The sequence below is a fragment of the Callithrix jacchus genome, chromosome 13, assembly GCF_049354715.1.
Source record: "Callithrix jacchus isolate 240 chromosome 13, calJac240_pri, whole genome shotgun sequence".
Classification (NCBI taxonomy): domain Eukaryota; kingdom Metazoa; phylum Chordata; class Mammalia; order Primates; family Cebidae; genus Callithrix; species Callithrix jacchus.
In genome coordinates, this window is record NC_133514.1 from 121,455,681 (window position 1) to 121,474,536 (window position 18,856).

The 18,856-nt window shown below is 39.2% G+C and overlaps 1 protein-coding gene across 21 annotated transcripts in view; it reads left to right on the forward strand.

Moving 5' to 3' along the window:
• The window catches only part of ATP9B (ATPase phospholipid transporting 9B), a 280,109-nt gene that overhangs the window by 93,904 nt on the left and 167,349 nt on the right, over positions 1 to 18,856 (forward strand). For 2 of the 21 annotated variants that reach the window (XM_078348292.1, XM_078348297.1), the window contains exon 1: positions 8,889 to 9,064. The exons of 15 other annotated variants lie outside the window; for them this stretch is intronic. The gene's annotated coding sequence lies outside the window, so the exon portion shown is untranslated. Of the gene's footprint in view, positions 1 to 8,888; positions 9,065 to 18,856 lie in introns of those variants that run through there. 4 more of the 21 variants (XM_078348294.1, XM_078348299.1, XM_078348293.1 and 1 more) reach the window with 2 other exon arrangements.

The following is an 18,856-nucleotide window of genomic DNA, read 5'->3' on the forward strand; positions in this document are numbered from 1 at the left end:
CTATTTTCAAGATTTTCAGCCTTTATTTTTTTTTGTCTTCCCTTTTGCCCAAACCCCTCTAAATGGGACATGACCAACAGAATTAGTCTAGCTACTGATATCAAGGAAATTAGTCTAACTACTCGTCTCAAAAAAAGACCCAGAAGAAAAGAGCAAGAGCTTCAGTGGGAATATCAAGTAGTTAGATTCCCACATGCCACTGAAGGTCTCTTACTCTTTTTTTCTCAACCTTTTTTTTTTCCCTTATGTAACTCAGTTTTGATAGTTTCTGTTGCTCTGTTATTAAATTCACTGACATTTATCTTTTTCAGTGTCTAGTCTTCTGTTAAGCCCACCCAATGAATTTTGTTGTTCAAGTGTTGTAATCTCTGAATGTTCCATACGTTTCTCTCATTTTTGTTGTTTAAATACGTTTTTTAGTCTTTCCTAATATATAATGGCTTCATTGGACTATTTCAACAGTTTATAATGCTTGATCCCATGTCTGTTAACTTTGTTAGCTCTCTCACTTTTGGGTATATTCCTATTTAAAATTTTTGGCCCTTATTATAGGCCCATACTTTCCTGCTTCTTTCCATGTCTGGTAATTTTTTATTATATGCTGAGTATATAAGTGTTATAATTAATGTCTGAGATTTTCATTTCTATTTTTAAAGCATCTTGATATTTATTAAATTAGTTCAGCAACTTGTGGGTCAACTTGATGTTTTCAAGCCTTGTTCTTAAATTTTTGTTAGCGGGGCCTAGAGGCTCCTTTCTTATAATGCTATTTAATAGTATTACTAGAGCTTGATCCTGCAGGGATCCTTCTGATATCTTCTGAAATCCTTGCTGGTTCAGAGGTGCTTCTGAACTCTGGCTAGTCAAAACTCATCTCTCTTCAACTCTGTGTAATCTTTGCCAGTGGCTCAAGTTGGAGCTTTGTGGTTCTCCTTTGCCTGGACAGACATATTCTTAGCCTGAATGCTGTGCGTGCTCACATTCAGTAATGCTCAGGTGGAACACTTTCAGATTTCTGCAGTTCTTTTTCTTAAAAGAACTTTTCAAGAACTTTTCCTTGCCCCTTTTTAGTATTTTGCAAATGCTAGTTGTCAGTTTCCCTGAATTCCTGTCTCAGTCTCCAAAATTCAGAACAGCTGCCTCCCTCCACCTAGCTTCTGCCCTATAAAGTGGTAAATCTTCACCTGGGCTTATGTGGGGCACATGGCATTCTCATTTCTTTGAGGTCGCTGTTATCTAATGTCTGAAAATAGGTATTTTATAAGTGTTGTCCATTTTCCGGTTGTTTTCGTGGGAGGGCAAGTCCCATATTAGTTACCACAATATGGCTTGTAGAAGTCCTTGATTAATTTTTAATGAAAAATACTAAGTTCCTTGTGGATGAAAGAAAGTACGTGACATTTCAAATTATAATTAAACTAAAATAAACAAGCAGGTATTTGCAGACTAAGAATTCTCTTGTGGGTGGGGTGTCTACCTGCTGGGAGGTCTGGGCTCCCCAGGCCTGTGATTGCCCTCAGTGGCTGTGTGCCTGCCCTTCTGCCACCTTCACATGTTCCTGCCCTCTCCTTAGGGGCATTCTTTCAAGAAACAGGTGAACGGGAATTTTGATTTCTGATTCTAATAGTAATGTGTGCACTGAGCATCATATATAAATCACAAAATAGAAAAAAAACCACTCTCTTCACTTGTCAGTCTGCATTGGCTTTCATGAATATTTTGGTATAAATCCTTTCTGACAGTACCTTCCCCTGGCCACATTCTTGCATGGTTGCATGATTCTATATACTATGATTTTTTTTCCAGTAGAATATTTATTCAACAGTATGCTATGGGTCATCCTTTGATGTTAGAAATTGTGTATGCTTGCAAGTGTTTTATTAGGTGCACAGTTTCTGATAAATTATAGCTTCTGTAAGTGGCCTGATATTGGTGAATTTAAAAGTTATCATTTTGAAATTCTAGATTAAAAAAATAAGCATGTTCCAAGAATTTTGATTATTTGGCCAAAATGCTCTTCAGAAGACTATGCCATTTATAACATCTGCATATTAATTAATCAATTTTTCACTATGTTTCAATCTAATAACTGTAAAAATGGTATCCCATTTGTTTAGTTTTTTATGTGTGAGGTTGAAGATAATTATTATTTAAGAAAGTGTATTTCTCACATATTTATTTTCTAAGTCTGTTCATGTTATCTGCTTATTTTTCCAATGTGTGTTTTTAAAGTTCTTTTTATAAAAGTTTGTTAATTTTTTATTTTCCACTTTTTTTCTATAAACATGTTTATCGTTTCTGTTGCTCATATAAGAGTTCAGTGTATTCATATAATGTGGCCTACCAATATTTTTAAATGCTTGCTGCTTTTTGGTTTCATGCTTAGACTATTTCTACTTATGATTATATTTTAAATAATTACTTTTAAAATAATTCCTGCTTTCCATGCAAAATCTGATCATCTACCATTTTTTGGGTGGTGATTTTTTATTTTTATTGAAGTGCAGTTTTGCTCTTGTTGCCCAAGCTGGAGCACAGTGGTGTGATCTCGGCTCACTGCAACCTCCCTCTCCCAGGTTCAAGCAATTCTCCCACCTCAGCCTCCTGAGTAGCTGGGACTACAGGAGTGCACCACCACGCCCGGCTAATTTTTTGTATTTTTAGTAGAGATGTGCTTTCACCATGTTGGCCAGGCAAGTGTCCTCCTGACCTCAGGTGATTTGCCCACCTCGGCTTCCCAAAGTGCTAGGATGACAGGCATGAGCCACTCCCCTACCGATCTTTTTTTTCTTTTTTTTTTTTTTTAAGTTAAAGTTAAAAAAAAAATTACAAAGCAAAAACTGTTAGTCAGTTGTACCAGTACCATTTACTGAAGAACTTTTTGTTTGTTATTGTTTTTGCACAAATTTAGTATTGCCCCCAAATGGTTATACAATTCTTATTTCTCAACATCAGAGTATGAATGTGTCTGTTTCTCCATAACTTTGCGCAATATGCGTTGCAAATGTATTCTTCAATCTGTTTCTTAATTTCTGCCCTTATAATTTCTTTGCCTTATAAATATTTCAAATTTTATTTAGGCAAATATTTATATGTTTTCTTTTATTAAATTGTTTATATATTTCCCTTTATGCATTTATAGGTTTTGTCTTGTGCCAGAGGCTGTTTGCCCACCAGTGTTCATTTATCATTTTTTAAGTGTTTGTCAGTAGCTGGAATCTAAAAGTGAGAGGCAAGTAATTTGCATTTATAGTATTATAATTATGAAAATATTATTCCCTATAGTTCTATCTGTTGTACAAAGTCCTAGGAGAGGGAAGTTGAATCATGTCACTTAGTATGTGTGGCTAAGTCGTTGTTTTAGAGTTAAGCTTAACGTAGATTCTTCTTTTTTTTTAATTACATGTCATGACCTGAGCAGAATCATGCTTCACTCTGGCCTGCATTTTCTGTGTCATCATTTCCCTCAGCCCTTTCCCATCCTCATTCGTCTTCTGGTTTTTTCACCTTGTTTTTCTTTATTTTCTGTTGTGAAATAAATCTGTTCCATTACCTTATTACTTGACATCTAGCTTATTAGTCTCATGCTGTTTATTAAGGTTAGTTTTATCATAGAGACATTCTTGCAGCATACTGACTTTGTAGTGTAATTGGAACTGATTGCTGGGTTAGTGCTACTGTTTCTTGATTCCATATTTCCTCGTGTCCTTTTCTTCTTTCTTGTGTACATCCTTAAGTAATCTCTCCAGAACTAAAGTGGGTTACTGTGAGTCCTTAAGATGGAGGGGATTTTGGTTTGCTATAACACTTGGACAAAAGCCGCACCTTCTGTCTTCCTCCTGAAGAACCTTCCAAGAATTTTAGGGTCACTGGCCGTAGGCAGCTTGGGAGCAAGTCACACTAAATGATAATTTTGTACCAGATTTAATTTTGCTAAGTTTAGTAGAAAAGAAAATACGGAATCAAAACACTGTATTACAAAAAATTTGTCTGAAAATAAAAAAGCCAAAAAAACCAACCAAGCAAGAGTATTGGTGTATGATTCCATTAATACAAAATTATGTACAAGTGGCCAGCAGGTGGTAGAGGTTAGGAGGGTTAGTGCAGGGATCCTTTTGTGAGTAATGGAAATGTTCAGTATCTTGAGGTGGTGATGGTCACAGCCATATACATATATCAAAACAAAATTTTACACTTTAAATATGTGCAGTTTATTGCATGTAAATTACACCTTAATGAAGTAGCAATGCTCTTTGTGATGATTACAGGAAGTGACATTATCTTCAGTATTAAAAGAATGCTTTCTTTATTAGTGTCAGATATATGCACGCATATATAAATTCAAAAATATTTACAGAATTAATTCATACAATGCAACTTTTAAATTTTTGTAGCAGTATACATTTATAGAGAGTCTGATTAAGAACTTCAGTGACATAACTGTATGGTAAGTGAAAACATTTTAATGTTTGATATGGCCACACCACCAAAAAGCAATGTATCCTAGGAAGAAAGGAAGTTCAACTGAATATCTGATTCATTCATCAATTTTAAACTGTAGCTTCATGTAACTTGGCATATTAGGTATAGATCTTTTTTTCCATAAAGAAGAAAGCTCTGATTTCATTATGGATATGGGCAAAGCAATTTAGTTTTTCATGTAATAGCATATTCCCATAATCGTCCCTCATCCTGACATTTGTGTCTCTTGTGGCGTGGACCTGAGGGCTCTTCCGTGTTGTGAGCTGTTGGTGTATCCCCAGTTCTGTCACATCAAACTGTGTCCATGGTGACAGCCAGGCTGAGGAAACTTAGAGACCTAAGAACTCCTCTGGATGTGCCGAGGACACAGCCAAGAACCGCCTTTTTCAATTCTGTTGTATTCTCAGAGCACTGAATATGATCAGGGAATTAAGATTTGGAAGAGTCACGTAATAATAGCTGTGCTGCAGGTCCCGTTATGCCAGGTGCAGTTCCTTGTGGCTTCATCGCTGTCTGGAGGCACAGTTTTCAGACATCGTAGACATTTGGGAAATATGTTTCTGGCTTTTGCGATCAAACAAATTTATTAACAACCACAAGGCCACAGTAATTTTCAATAAATCATGACATGCTGATTTATTTCAAAAGATCCATATAGCAGTAAACAATACCATTTACATTTAATTAGTTTTATTGAACGAAAGGCAGTTTTATTTGTAATGAACCACATGTTATGATTAAGGATGTATTTTAATGACCTTTAAGTAATGCAAACAAATGTTGCCCTTGACCTAACAGCAGAGGCTTTCCTACATTATTGAAAACTTCAGAATGATTTTTAAATTATCGTGAAAAGCTTCGAATGACATTCTCATTATTGTGCCATTATTCAGTCATTTGGAGTCTACTACACTAGATGAAATGCAGTCCTCTAAATGCTGATGTGTGTGTAGAAATGAGCTTGCCAGCTTGTTTTTTATTTTCACATATCAAAAGGTAGTTTGATGTATGAAAGTTTCATGTTTTGAAAATTACTGACAGTGTAATATTTAAATGATGAATGAGTCTCAAACTTGCCTTATCCCTCGAATCATTTGACTGCTTTAAACATTCTAGTGGAAGTTTCATAATTCTCAAGTTACTAGAGAATATTTCTTTTTGCGTAAACGAGCTTAACCTGAAAATAGATTTCTGCCAATATTAGTTAATACATAGTCTAAGCTACCGTAACAGCTGCACTGCGGTAAATTGGTATGTTAAGCCATTAGTCCACCCTTTCTGCAGCCTCTGTTCTTTAGAAATTTGAAAACTAACCTGCAGGTACTTTTCAGTTTCTTGAAAGGTATGTGAATTTGCTTTTACATTGAACGTACTTTCACAGAGCTTGTAGGGCGGGAGTGAGGAGGAGGTATCTTTTTGCTGGTGTGTTCTCCACGGGCAGTATCCCTGGGGGTGTGAGCTCCTGCTCCTGCCCTCCAGCTCTAGGGCTTAGGTGGGAGCCCGCTGTGTGGTGGTGGTCTCCAAACCATGTGTCTCAGATGTGATCCTTGCCGTGGTGCCATCCTTGGATGGCTGTTTTGGTGACATTCTGAGAGTAGTTTTGGAGCATCAGTCATGAGCTTCCTCCTTCCACTGATTTTGGAAGCATCTCATTCTTTGTATGAAATCACTTTCTGCTCCATGATCCAGAATGGCTTCTGTATCCTGTACTGAAACATGATTGACACACCTTAAATCAAAACGATTTTTCACCCTCACAGTAGCTCAGGTCGGTGGTCCAAGGCTCATAGGGCAGCTTTGTCATCTCTTATAGGTGGTTCCAGTGGCTGCCCCACCTCTACACTGGCCCTGTAGGGGAGGGGAAGGAAGGGCCTGGTGAGGACTTGGACCCAAAGAGGCACATGTCCTTTTGTATGTTCTGCTGGCCAGAATCTGTCACCTGGTCCTAAGCAGCTACAAAGAAGGCTGCGAAATATGTTCTTTACGTGGGAAGCGACCTACCCATCTAAAGCTTCAAAGTTCTATTTTTGAAAGGAAATGGGAAGGAAGGTGGAAGATAGTCACTGCCGAGCCGTTGCTTCACTTTGTTTTCTGCTGAATGTCTGACTCCTCCGTGCTGCTCCTGAATGCAGTGCACCAAACCATCCTGGCAGTTCTCAGAGGACTGTGCTGCCCCGAGAACAGGGTGCTCCCTTTAGAATTGCCGTTGCAATTACCTGTTTTATTAGCATCAGTGATTTCACATGCATTCTTCAAGGAACTCTAAGCAATTTACAAATTTGTACGTTAATGACTTACATCGATTAAAATAGAAAATGAATGAAATGTCAACAGAAAAATAGTAAATAGGTCTTCTAGAAATGAAAGACGCCATATCAATTTTAGATGATCGAATCTTCTCTGTTAAAGACTTTTTTTTAAGTGATTGACTAAGACATACAACTCTCTCCGGTCCCTTTAAGAAGAGATCTGGCAGGCAGGACTCCTGTGTAGAAAACATGAGAATGCCCTTCAGCCATGCTGCCCTCTCCCAAAAGGATCATTGGAATGCACGTGTAGAATCAACAGGAGAGAGAAAGCCTGATACTTCCTCAGAGCCGAGCCCAGAGAAAAGTAGCTGTTCCAGGAACAGAAGAGAGCAACTTCCCATGTCTAATATACTTGAAGTAATCTGAGAGGATGTTACTAGCAACCTAAGTAAAACAAGCTATGAAGAAGGATCATGTGGAAAATAAAAACTCTTAGAAATAAGAGTGGAAAATGAATTGTTCCACATCCCTCAGAATACAGGCCAAGGTTGGGAAATACAAATTAATGGGTACCAGTTTTAGCTTGGCCCTCAGTACTCTCTGTAACCCTTGTTAGAAGTTGTAATCAACCGTGTTCCTCTTACTGATAGCAGTGCTTCTTTTTTTCCCCCCGAGACGGAGTTTCGCTTTTGTTTCCCAGGCTGGAGTGCAATGGCGCGATCTCGGCTCACCACAACCTCCGCCTCCTAGGCTCAGGCAATTCTCATGCCTCAGCCTCCCGAGTAGCTGGGATTACAGGCACACGCCACCACGCCCAGCTAATTTTTTGTATTTTTAGTAGAGAAGGGGTTTCACCATGTTGACCAGGATGGTCTTGATCTCTTGACCACGTAATGCACCCGCCTCGGCCTCCCAAAGTACTGGGATTACAGGCGTGAGCCACCGAGCCCGGCCGATGACTGTGCTTTTAAACTTTTCCACTCTCCTTTGATTTCTGATCCAACTGTCTTTCCTTCACCAGTAAGACCAGTTTGCCTTACCTTACATGGAAAAAGGATTCTGTCAAATGAAGTTCCTTCAATATCCCATTAATAAATGAAGAACATTACCTCTGTTCCCTCATTTTTCTTATAATTACAGTAGAGAATCAGTCCTTCTAAGAGTAATTATTTCATAGTTTTCAACTGGTGTTATCAAGTGTGCTTTTCGGGGATCTCAGAAGATGAGTGGTTTCCTCTTCTCATGTTTCTCTGTTGTGTTTTTTGTTGGCCCTTAAGGCCTTTAAGTGAACCTCAGTTTCTCAAGTCTTCCTTTAGATCTTTCTTCAATTTTAGCTTAATTGAATATTTTTAGAATACTATTTAGTTTCTTGACTTTTTAGCATTTTTTAGTTTGCAAAATGCTTTTAACTAAAACGTCTTTAATTAGAGTTCTTAACTAGTTACAGTATGCCTTTAACTAAAAGTGTATTGTGAAAAATGAAGATTGTACCACTTCCCGTAAAATATAAGAATTTTGTCCTTGAATAGACCTCATTCCCCTACCTACCCGTTATACTATAGAGTCCCCGAACAACACAGGGGTCGAGCGCGTCAGTCTCCCGCACAGTCAAAAATCTGTGTATAAACTTTTAACTCCCCCAAATTTAACCGTTAATAACGTTGAATGAAAACCTTGCTGATAACCTAAATGGTTAGCACATATTTTGAATGTTGTATGTATTATATACTGTATCCTTTCACAAAATAAGCTAGAGAAAAGAAAATATTAAGAAAATCACACAGAAGAGATAATACATTTATAGCACAGTACTGTATTTATTGATAGCGTAAGTTGATATCACCTGTTTGCAAGGTGAACTGGGTCTGAAATGGTGGGCAGCCACAGCTGCAGACTTTAATCCACCACTAAGCAATTCAGCTTTTTCTTGTAGTGTCATGACTTTTGTCAAATGTTTTTGGGAGCATTTCCAGCATCACTAGAGGCACTTCTTATGGGTCCTGTGGTGTTATTCAAGGTTCACGCCATGGTATTACGCCCAACACAAAGGAAAATATGTGAGCACCATGACCGAGCAGTCATTACTGTGACGTACACGGAACTGGAGCGGAGCACTGCCCACACAGAGGCCTCACCCACGGATCCTCGCGCGTGCGCGCACTCACAGCAGCAGCAGCAGCAGCAGCAGCAGCAGCAGCAGCAGCAGCAGCAGCAGCAGCAGCAGCAGCAGCAGGAGCAGCAGGAGCAGCGGGAGGGGCTGTGATGCGATTCCAGGAGCACAGTGAGCACTGCAGTTAGTTCTGTGCAGTTAGGGTTTAATACTTTGTCTTCAGGTCCGTTTGCATGTTTCTTGGCTGCAGATGGTGTCATGTCCTGTATGTTTCAAGTTTTATTTTACTTCTAATTTTTTGTAATATATTTATGTGTATTTTATAGTAGTAAATGATACAATAGACTACTTCTATATTTTAGCTCCTCTTGTTATACATAACTTTAAACATTAAAAAAAAATTCTAGGCTATGTGGTGTGTCCTCAAGTTTTTTCAAATTATCAAGAAATCTCCAGAAAGTTTTCTCTTTACTGAAAAAATTCATGTATAAGTGGACCTGCACCGTTCCAACCCATGTTCAAGAGCTCACTGTACATTTTAATATGTATTATATCTATGCATTATAAACTGTTCCAGCCCATTGTATTTACACACACACACAATTTTTCTTTTGAGACAGAGTCTTGCTCCATCTCCCAGGCTACAGTTCAGTGACGTGATGTCAGCTCACTGCAGCCTCTGCCTCCCAGGTTCAATCAGTTCTCCTCCCTTAGCCTCTTGAGTAGCTGGGACTACAGGCATGTACCACCCTGCGTGGCTAATTTTCATATTTTTAGTAGAGACAGGGTTTCTCCATGAAGGCCAGGCTGGTCTCAGATTCTTGGCCTCATGTGATCCACCTGCCTTGGGCTCCCAAAGTGCTGGGATTTACAGGCGTGAGCCACTGTACCTGGCCCATTTTCTTTATATTTGAAGGGAATTAAGATTAAAAATAGGATTTGGGGTTTAAAAAATATTTTACTTAGATATTTACCATTTTTGTTCCATACCATCCCTTCTTGAAGATCTGAATTTCTGCCTGATATTGTTTACCTTTAGCTTGAAGGACCTCTGCTGATATTCCTCTAGTGGATGTCTGCTGGAAAGGAGTTTTCTTTTTATTTATCTGACAGTGTCTTTATTTCTCCTGTATTCTTAAAGAATGTTTTTGCTGGATATTGAATTCTGGGTTGACAGGTCTGCCCTCTACACCCTCCTCCCTGCACTTTAAGTATTTTGCTCCATTGTCTTCTGACTCCATTATTTATAATGAGAAATCAGTGATATTTTGATAGTTCTTCTGTTGTGTATAATGTGTTATTTTTCTCTAGGCATTTTTGAGATTTTTTTCTTTATTTTTGGTTTTTAGCAATTTGACTTTGATATTTTTACATTTTATTTATCTGTTTAAGGGATTTCTGGGCTTTCTGAATCTATACATTTCTGGCTGACAATAAATTTGGCCAATTTTTAGTCATTATTTCTTCAGATAGTTTTTCTTTTTTCATTCTCTCTGTCCACTTACTCTGAACCCCTATTATATGAATGTTAGACTTCACAATATTCCCATGGTTCTGTGGCTGTATTCATGTTCAAAATGATTTTTTTCCCTATGTCCTTTGAATCATTCTCTCTCTCTTTTTTTAAATCGAGGTTCTGGGGTACATGTGCAGATCATGCAGGAGTGTTGCATAGGTACATACATGGCAATGTGGTTTGTTGCCTTTATTCTCTCGTCACCTGTGTCTGGCATTTCTCCCCATGTTATTCCTCCCCAACCTCCCCACCCCCAGTATCCCTCCCCTGCCCCCCACAACAGACCCCAGTGTGTGATGCTCCCTTTTCTGTGTCCATGTGTTCTCATTGTTCAACATCTGCCTATGAGTGAGAATTTTTCTGTTCTTGTGTCAGTTTGCTGAGAATGATGGTTTCCAGATTCATCCATGTCCCTACAAAGGACACGAACTCATCATTTTTTATGGCTGCATAATATTTCATGGTATATATGTGCCACATTTTCCTTGTCCAGTCTATCATTGATGGGTATTTGGGTTGGTTCCAGGTCTTTGCTATTGTAAACTGTGCTGCAGTGAACATTCGTGTGCATGTGTCCTTATAGTAGAACGATTTATAACCCTTTGGATATATACCCAGTAATGGGATTGCTGGGTCAAAGGGAATTTCTATTTCTAAGTCCTTGAGGAATCGCCACACAGTCTTCCACAATGGTTGAACTAATTTACATTCCCACCAACAGTGTAAAAGTGTTCCTATTTCTCCACATCCTCTCCAGCATCTGTTGTCTCCAGATTTTTTAATACTTCATAACCAAGAGTTATATTTCATGAGCACAAAGTTGGTTTAACATTGGAAAAGCAATCTGTGTAATTTGCCACTTCAGCTGAATAAAGGAAAACAACAACACGTGATCTTAGAATTATGACAAAAATATTTCTTTTTTTTCTTTTTAAGTTTTTTATTGCATTTTAGGTTTTGGGGTACATGTGAAGAACATGCAAGATTGTTGCATAGGTACACACGTGGCAGTGTGATTTGCTGCCTTCCTCCCCATCACCTATATCTGGCATTTCTCCCCATGGTATACCTCCCCAACTCCCCACTCCCCACTGTCCCTCCCCTATTTCCCCCCAACAGACCCCAGTGTATAGTGCTCCCCTCCTTGTGTCCATGTGTTCTCATTGTTCAACACCTGCCTATGAGTGAGAACATGCGGTGTTTGATTTTCTGCTCATGTCAGTTTGCTGAGAATGATGGTTTCCAGGTTCATCCATGTCCCTACAAAGGACACGAACTCATCGTTTTTGATGGCTGCATAATATTCTATGGTGTATATGTGCCACATTTTCCTTGTCCAGTTTATCATCAGTGGGCATTTGGGTTGGTTCCAGGTCTTTGCTATTGTAAACTGTGCTGCAATGAACATTCATGTGCATGTGTCCTTATAGTAGAATGATTTATAATCCTTTGGATATATACCCAGTAATGGGATTGCTGGGTCAAAGGGAATTTCTATTTCTGTGTCCTTGAGGAATCGCCACACTGTCTTCCACAATGGTTGAACTAATTTACACTCCCACCAGGAGTGTAAAAATGTTCCTATTTCACCACATCCTCTCCAGCATCTGTTTTCTCCAGATTTTTTAATGATCGCCATTCTAATTGGCATGAGATGGTATCTCAATGTAGTTTTGATTTGCATTTCTCTAATGACCAGTGATGAGCATTTTTTCATATGTTTGTTGGCCTCATGTATGTCTTCCTTTTTAAAGTGTCCATATCCTTCACCCACTTATGAATGGGCTTATTTTTTTCTTGTAAATCTGTTTGAGTTCTTTGTAAATTCTGGATATCAGCCCTTTGTCGGATGGGTAAACTGCAAAAATTTTTTCCCATTCTGTTGGTTGCCGATTCACTCTAATGACTTTTGCCGTGCAGAGGCTGTGAAGTTTAATGAGGTCCCATTTGTCTATTTTGGCTTTTGTTGCTAATGCTTATGGTGTTTCAGTCATGAAGTCCTTGCCTACACCTATGTCCTGAATGGTTTTGCCTAGATTTTCTTCTAGTGTTTTTATGGTGTTAGGTCTCATGTTTAAGTCTTTAATCCATCTGGAGTTAATTTTAGTGTAAGGTATCAGGAAGGGGTCCAGTTTCTGCTTTCTGCACATGGCTAGACAGTTTCCCCAACACCATTTATTAAATAGGGAATCCTTTCCCCATTGCTTGTGTTTGTAAGGATTGTCAAAGATCAGATGGTTGTAGATGTGTGGCGTTGCCTCCGAGGCCTCTGTTCTGTTCCATTGGTCTATATCTCTGTTTTGGTACCAGTAGCGTGCTGTTTTGATTACTGTAGCCTTGTAGTATAGTTTGAAGTCAGGTAGCATGATGCCTTTGACTTTGTTCTTTTTGCTTAGGATTGTCTTGCCTATGAAGGTTCTTTTTGGGTTCCATGTGAAGTTTAAGGTGTTTTTTTTTTTCTAGTTCTGTGAAGAAGGTCATTGGTAGCTTGATTGGGATAGTGTTGAATCTATAAATTACTTTGGGCAGTATGGCCATTTTCACGATATTGATTCTTCCTAACCATGAGCATGGAATGTTTCTCCATCTGTTTGTGTTCTCTCTTATTTCTTTGAGCAATGGTTTGTAGTTCTCCTTGAAGAGGTCCTTTACATCCTTTGTTAGTTGTATTCCTAGGTATTTTATTCTCTTTGTAGCAATTGTGAATGGGAGTTTGCTCATGATTTGGCTCTCTGTTAGTCTTTTATTGGTGTAGAGGAATGCTTGTGATCTCTGCACATTGATTTTGTATCCTGAGACTTTGCTGAAGTTTCTTATCAGTTTCAGGAGATTTTGAGCTGAGATGATGGGGCCTTCTAAATATACAGTCATGTCATCTGCAAATAGAGATAATTTGGCTTCCTCCTTTCCTAATTGAATACCCTTTATTATTTTTTTTTCTTGCCTAATTGCTCTGGTTAGAACTTCCAATACTATTTTGAATAGGAATGGTGAGAGAGGGCATCCTTGTCTAGTGCCAGATTTCAAAGGGAATGCTTCCAGTTTTTGCCCATTCAGTATGATAATGGCTGTAGGTTTGTCGTTAAATAGCTTTTATTATTTTGAGATACGTTCCTTGGATACCTAGTTTATAGAGAGTTTTTAGCATAAAGGGGTGTTGAATTTTGTTGAAGGCCTTCTCTGCGTCTATTGAGATAATTGTGGTTTTTGTCTTTGGTTCTGTTTATGTGGTGAATTATGTTTATAGACTTGTGTATGTTGAACCAGCCTTTCATCTCCTGGATGAAGCCTACTTGATCGTGATGGATAAGCTTTTTTGATGTGGTGTTGCAATTGGTTTGCCAGTATTTTATTGAAGATTTTTGCATCTATGTTCACCATGGATATTGGCCTGATTTATTGGTGTATAGGAATGCTTGTGATCTCTGCACATTGATTTTGTATCCTGAGACTTTGCTGAAGTTTCTTATCAGTTTCAGGAGATTTTGAGCTGAGATGATGGGGCCTTCTAAATATACAGTCATGTCATCTGCAAATAGAGATAATTTGGCTTCCTCCTTTCCTAATTGAATACCCTTTATTATTTTTTTTTCTTGCCTAATTGCTCTGGTTAGAACTTCCAAGACTATTTTGAATAGGAGTGGTGAGATCTTTCTTTTCTTGTTGAGTCTCTGCCAGGTTTTGGTATCAGGATGATGTTGGTCTCATAAAATGATCTGGGGACGATTCCCTCTTTTTGTATTGTTTGGAATAATTTCAGAAGGAATCATACGAGCTCCTCTTTGTACATCTGGTAGAATTTGGCTGTGAACCCATCTGGACTTGGACTGTTTTTGGTTTGTAGGCTATTCATTGCTGCCTCAACCTCAGCCCTCGTTATTGGTCTGTTCAAGGTTTCAGCTTCTTCCTGGTTTAGGCTTGAGAGGATGCAAGTGTCCGGGACACTTTATTCATTTCTTCCAGATTTAGTGGTTTATGTGCATAGAGTTGTTTATAGTAATCTCTGATGGTAGTTTGTATTTCTGTGGAATAGGTGGTGATGTCCCCTTTATCGTTTTTTTATTGCATCTCTTTGATTGTTCTCTCTTTTTTTTTTTATTAATCTGGCTAGCAGTCTATTTTGTTGATCTTTTCAAAAAACCAGCTCCTGGATTTATTGATTTTTTTGAGGGGTTTTTCTTCGTGTGTGTCTCTATCTCCTTCTGTTCTGCTCTGATCTTAGTTATTTCTTGTCTTCTGCTAGGTTTTTTGTTTTTTTAACCTTGCTCCTTTAGCTCTTTCAATTTTGATGATAGAATGTCAATTTTAGATCCTTTCTTGCTTCTCGTGTGGGCATATATTGATATAAAATTTCCTCTAGACACTGCTTTAAATGTGATTCAGAGATTCTAGTACATTGTGTCTTCATTCTCATTGGTTTTGAAGAACATCTGTATTCGTGCTTTCATTTCATCGTTTATCTCGTTGACATTCAGGAGCCAGTTGTTCATTTTCCATGAAGTTGTGCGGTTCTGAGTTAGTTTCTCAATCCTGAGTTCTAATTTGATTGCACTGTGGTCCGAAAGACTGTTTGTTATGGTTTCTGTTCTTTTGCATTTGCTGAGGAGTGGTTTACTTCTAATTATGTGGTCAGTTTTGGAGTAGGTGCAATGTGGTGCCGAGAAGAATGTATATTCTGTGGATTTGGGGTGCAGATTTCTGTAGATGTCTATTAGGTCCACTTGGTTCCAGATCTGAGTTCAAGTCCTGGATATCCTTGTTGATTTTCTGTCTCGTTGATTTGTCTAATATTGACAATGGAGTATTGAAGTCTCCCACTATTATTGTGTAGGAGTCTAAGTCTCTTTGTAGGTTGTTGAGAACTTGCTTTATATACCTGGTGCTCCTGTATTGGGTGCATATATATTTAGAATAGTTAGCTCTTCTTGTTGCATTGATCCTTTTACCATTATGTAATGCCCTTCTTTGTCTCTTTTGATCTTTGTTGGTTTAAAGTCCCTTTTATCAGACAGTAGGATTACAACTCCTGTTTTTTGTTGTTGTTGTTGTTCTCTGTTTGCTTGATAAATCTTTCTCCATCCCTTTATTTTGAGCCTGTGTGTGTCCTTGCATGTGAGATGGGTTTCCTGAATACAGCACACCGATGGGTCTTGACTTTTTATCCAGTTTGCCAGTCTGTGTCTTTTGATTGGGGCATTTAGCCCATTTACATTTAGGGTTAATATTGTTATGTATGAATTTGATCCTGCCGTTTTAATGCTAGCTGGATGTTTTGCCAGTTAGTTGACACATCCTCTTCACTGTGTTGATGCTCTTTACCATTTGGTATGTTTTTGGAGTTGCTGGTACTGATTGTTCTTACCTTGTTTTTTGCTTTTTTCAGGAGCTTTTGTAAGGCAGGCCTGGTGGTGATGAAGTCTCTCAGCAATTGCTTGTCTGTAAAGGAATTTATTTTTCCTTCACTTATGAAGCTTAGTTTGGCTGGATATGAAATTCTAGGTTGAAAGTTCTTTTCTTTAAGGATGTTGAATATTGGCCCCACTCTCTTCTGGCTTATAGGGTTTCTGCCAAGAGATCTGCTGTGAGTCTGTTGGGCTTCCCTTTGTGGATAACCTGACATTTCTCTCTGGCTGCCCTTAGCAGTTTTTCCTTCATTTCAACCTTGGTGAATCTTACGATTATGTACCTTGCGGTTGCTCTTCTTGAGAAACATCTTTGTGATGTTGTCTGTATTTCCTGGACTTGAATGGTGGCCTACCTTGCTAGTTTGGGGAAGTTCTCCTGGATCATATTCTGAAGAGTGTTTTCCAGCTTGGATTCATGCTTTCCATCACAGTCAGGGACACCTGTCAAACGTAGATTAGGTCTTTTCACATAATCCCATATTTCTTGGAGGCTTTGTTCATTTCTTTTCACTCTTTTTTTTCTCTAATCTTTCCTCCTCGTTTTATTTCATTGAGTTGATCTTCAGTCTTTGATATCCTTTCTTCTGCTTGGTCGATTAGGGTATTGAAATTTGTGTATGCTTTGCAAAGTTCTTGTGCTGTGTTTTTCAGCTCCATCAAGTCGTTTATATTCTTCTCTAAGCTGTTTAATCTAGTTAGCATTTCATCTAACCTTTTTTCAGGGTTCTTAGTTTCTTTGCATTATGTTAGCACATGTTCTTTTATCTCTGAGACGTTTGTTATTATCCACCTTCTGAAGCCTGTTTCTGTCAGTTCATCAGATTCTTTCTCCATCCAGCTTTGTTCCCTAGCTGTTGAGGAGTTGTGATTCCTTGGAGGAAGAGAAGCATTCTGGTTTCTGGTGTTTTCATCCTTTTGTGCTGGTTTCTTCCCATCTTAGTGGCTTGATCTACCTGTGGTCTTTGTAGTTGGTGACTTTTGAATGGGGTTTCTGAGTGGACGTCCTTTTTGTTGATATTGAAGCTATTTCTTTCTTAGTTTTCCTTCTAACAGTCAGGCCCTTCTGCTGCAGAACTGCTGGAAGTCCACTCCAGACCCTCCTTGCCTGAGGATCACCCACAGGGGCTGCATAACAGTAAGGGACTCCTAGTTTCTCCTTCTCTTGTCTTGTCCCAGAAGGGTACTCGCCAGATGTCAGCCTGAGCTCTCCTTTATGAAATATCTCTTTTGATATACGGGGGTCGGGGAGCTGCTTGAGGAGACAGTCTATCCCTTATAGGAGCTCAAGTGCTGTTCTGGGAGCTCTGTTGTTCCATGCAGAGCTGCTGGGCAGGTACATTTAAGTCTGCTGCAGCAGAACTGCTAACTGCTTCTTTTCCCAGGTGCTCTGTCCTAGGAAGGTTGGGCTTCATTCATAAGTTCCTGATGTGCTGCTACCTTATTTCATAGATGCCCTGTCCCACACAGAGATAGTCTAGTAACAAACAGTCTGTCAGCAGAGGTGTTGCTGAGCTGCTGCAGGCTCTGCCCAGCTGCTCTGTGAACTTCCTTGAGGCGTTGTTTTTAGAGGTACCATTAGAACTGCCTTGGTATTGGCAGACTGGCTTGGTACTGATGGATGCCCTTCTTTCACCAAGCTGGACCATCCTGGGTCTAGCTGCGCTTACTGCGAAACTCTCAATCCAGAGCATTTCAGATTGCTTTTTTTGTAGTGGTGGTACCTGCTGAGCCAGATCACCTGGCTCCCTGTCTCAGCCTCCTCCGTTTCAGTTGAATGGGCGGCTCTGTCTCCTGGGCGTTCCAGGCGCCGGTTGCAATAACCACCCAGATTTGTGTGAGTTTTTGTGCGCTGACCTGCAGCTCCGGCTGAAGCAGCCATGCTGGAAACTTGTGACACTTTTCAGCCGGGAATGTCCTTGTTCATGGGCAGTGAAAACTCGTTTGGAAATGTGGTGATCACTCACCCTCTACATTGTTTTTGCTGGGAACTGCACTCCAGAGCCGTTCATATTTAGCCATCTTTGCATCATTATCTCTTGACCCGTGTTGAAATTCACCATCGTCTATAAGCTATGTTAATCCCCTCTAAATAATTTATTGCAGACTTTGTATTTTTTTCAAGTTTGGAATTTCCCTATGATTCTTTGTTGTTAAATACACTTTTTCTTTGTTGTGATTTTCTATTTGTTTACTCTTTAGGAGCATGTTTTTCTTTAAGATGTTCTAAAGCTGCTCTGAAATTCTCATTTCTTAATTCTGATGTTTGGTCATCTCAGGCCTAGTCTTCACTAATGATTTTCTTTCTTGTATGGACCTTGTGTTTTGTTTCTTTGTGTGTTTAGAAATTTGGATCATCTTCATTTTTTTTAAAGTGATTCATTGTAGAGAGGCAGGATTCTGTTATGTTCTTCTGAAGAGTACTGTTTTTTTGTTTGGTGCTGTTTTAACTGGTAGCTAACTTGACTGAAGTCAAACTCCAGAATCTATCTTTCTGGCAGTGGGGAGCTGCTGTGGTCTTTGTTCCATTCTGTTAGTAGATATAGGTTTGGGCATGATAGGTTAGGTGTCAGAATGAGATTATACACAGATTCGACCCCTTCTGTGGCACCTTCTTTCTGAGTTTCTGTTTCTCACTTTTCAGCTGTGGTGGTCACCCTAATCTCTGACCTCTGCTTCTTTGTGTCTGGGAGTCTGGGAGTTTTGTATTTGAGTTTTAGCAGCCATGGCAGAGCTTTATACACTCACACATATAGAATGGAAATCAAAATCGCAGAAATGGCAAACTCTGTGTATTAAAGGATCATGGGGGTTCAGCAGGCCACCTCAAATTAGGTGATTTATTAGGAGGACTCCCAGGACTCAGCATATGATCCTCCTCCTGGCTGTGATTTGTGACAGCCAAAGCACAGAGCATAGTCAGCAGCGAGAATAAGCACTGGGGTGGCGTCCACAACAGACCAGGTTCAGCCTCGCCTCTGGAGACTTTCTGGTTTAATCTCTGTGTGTAGCCAATGAATGAAGAAACCTAAAGCCCATGTCTTTTCTGCTTCAAAGTTAATTGTATGAAAGTATGATGTATGTTTCATGAAGGCTT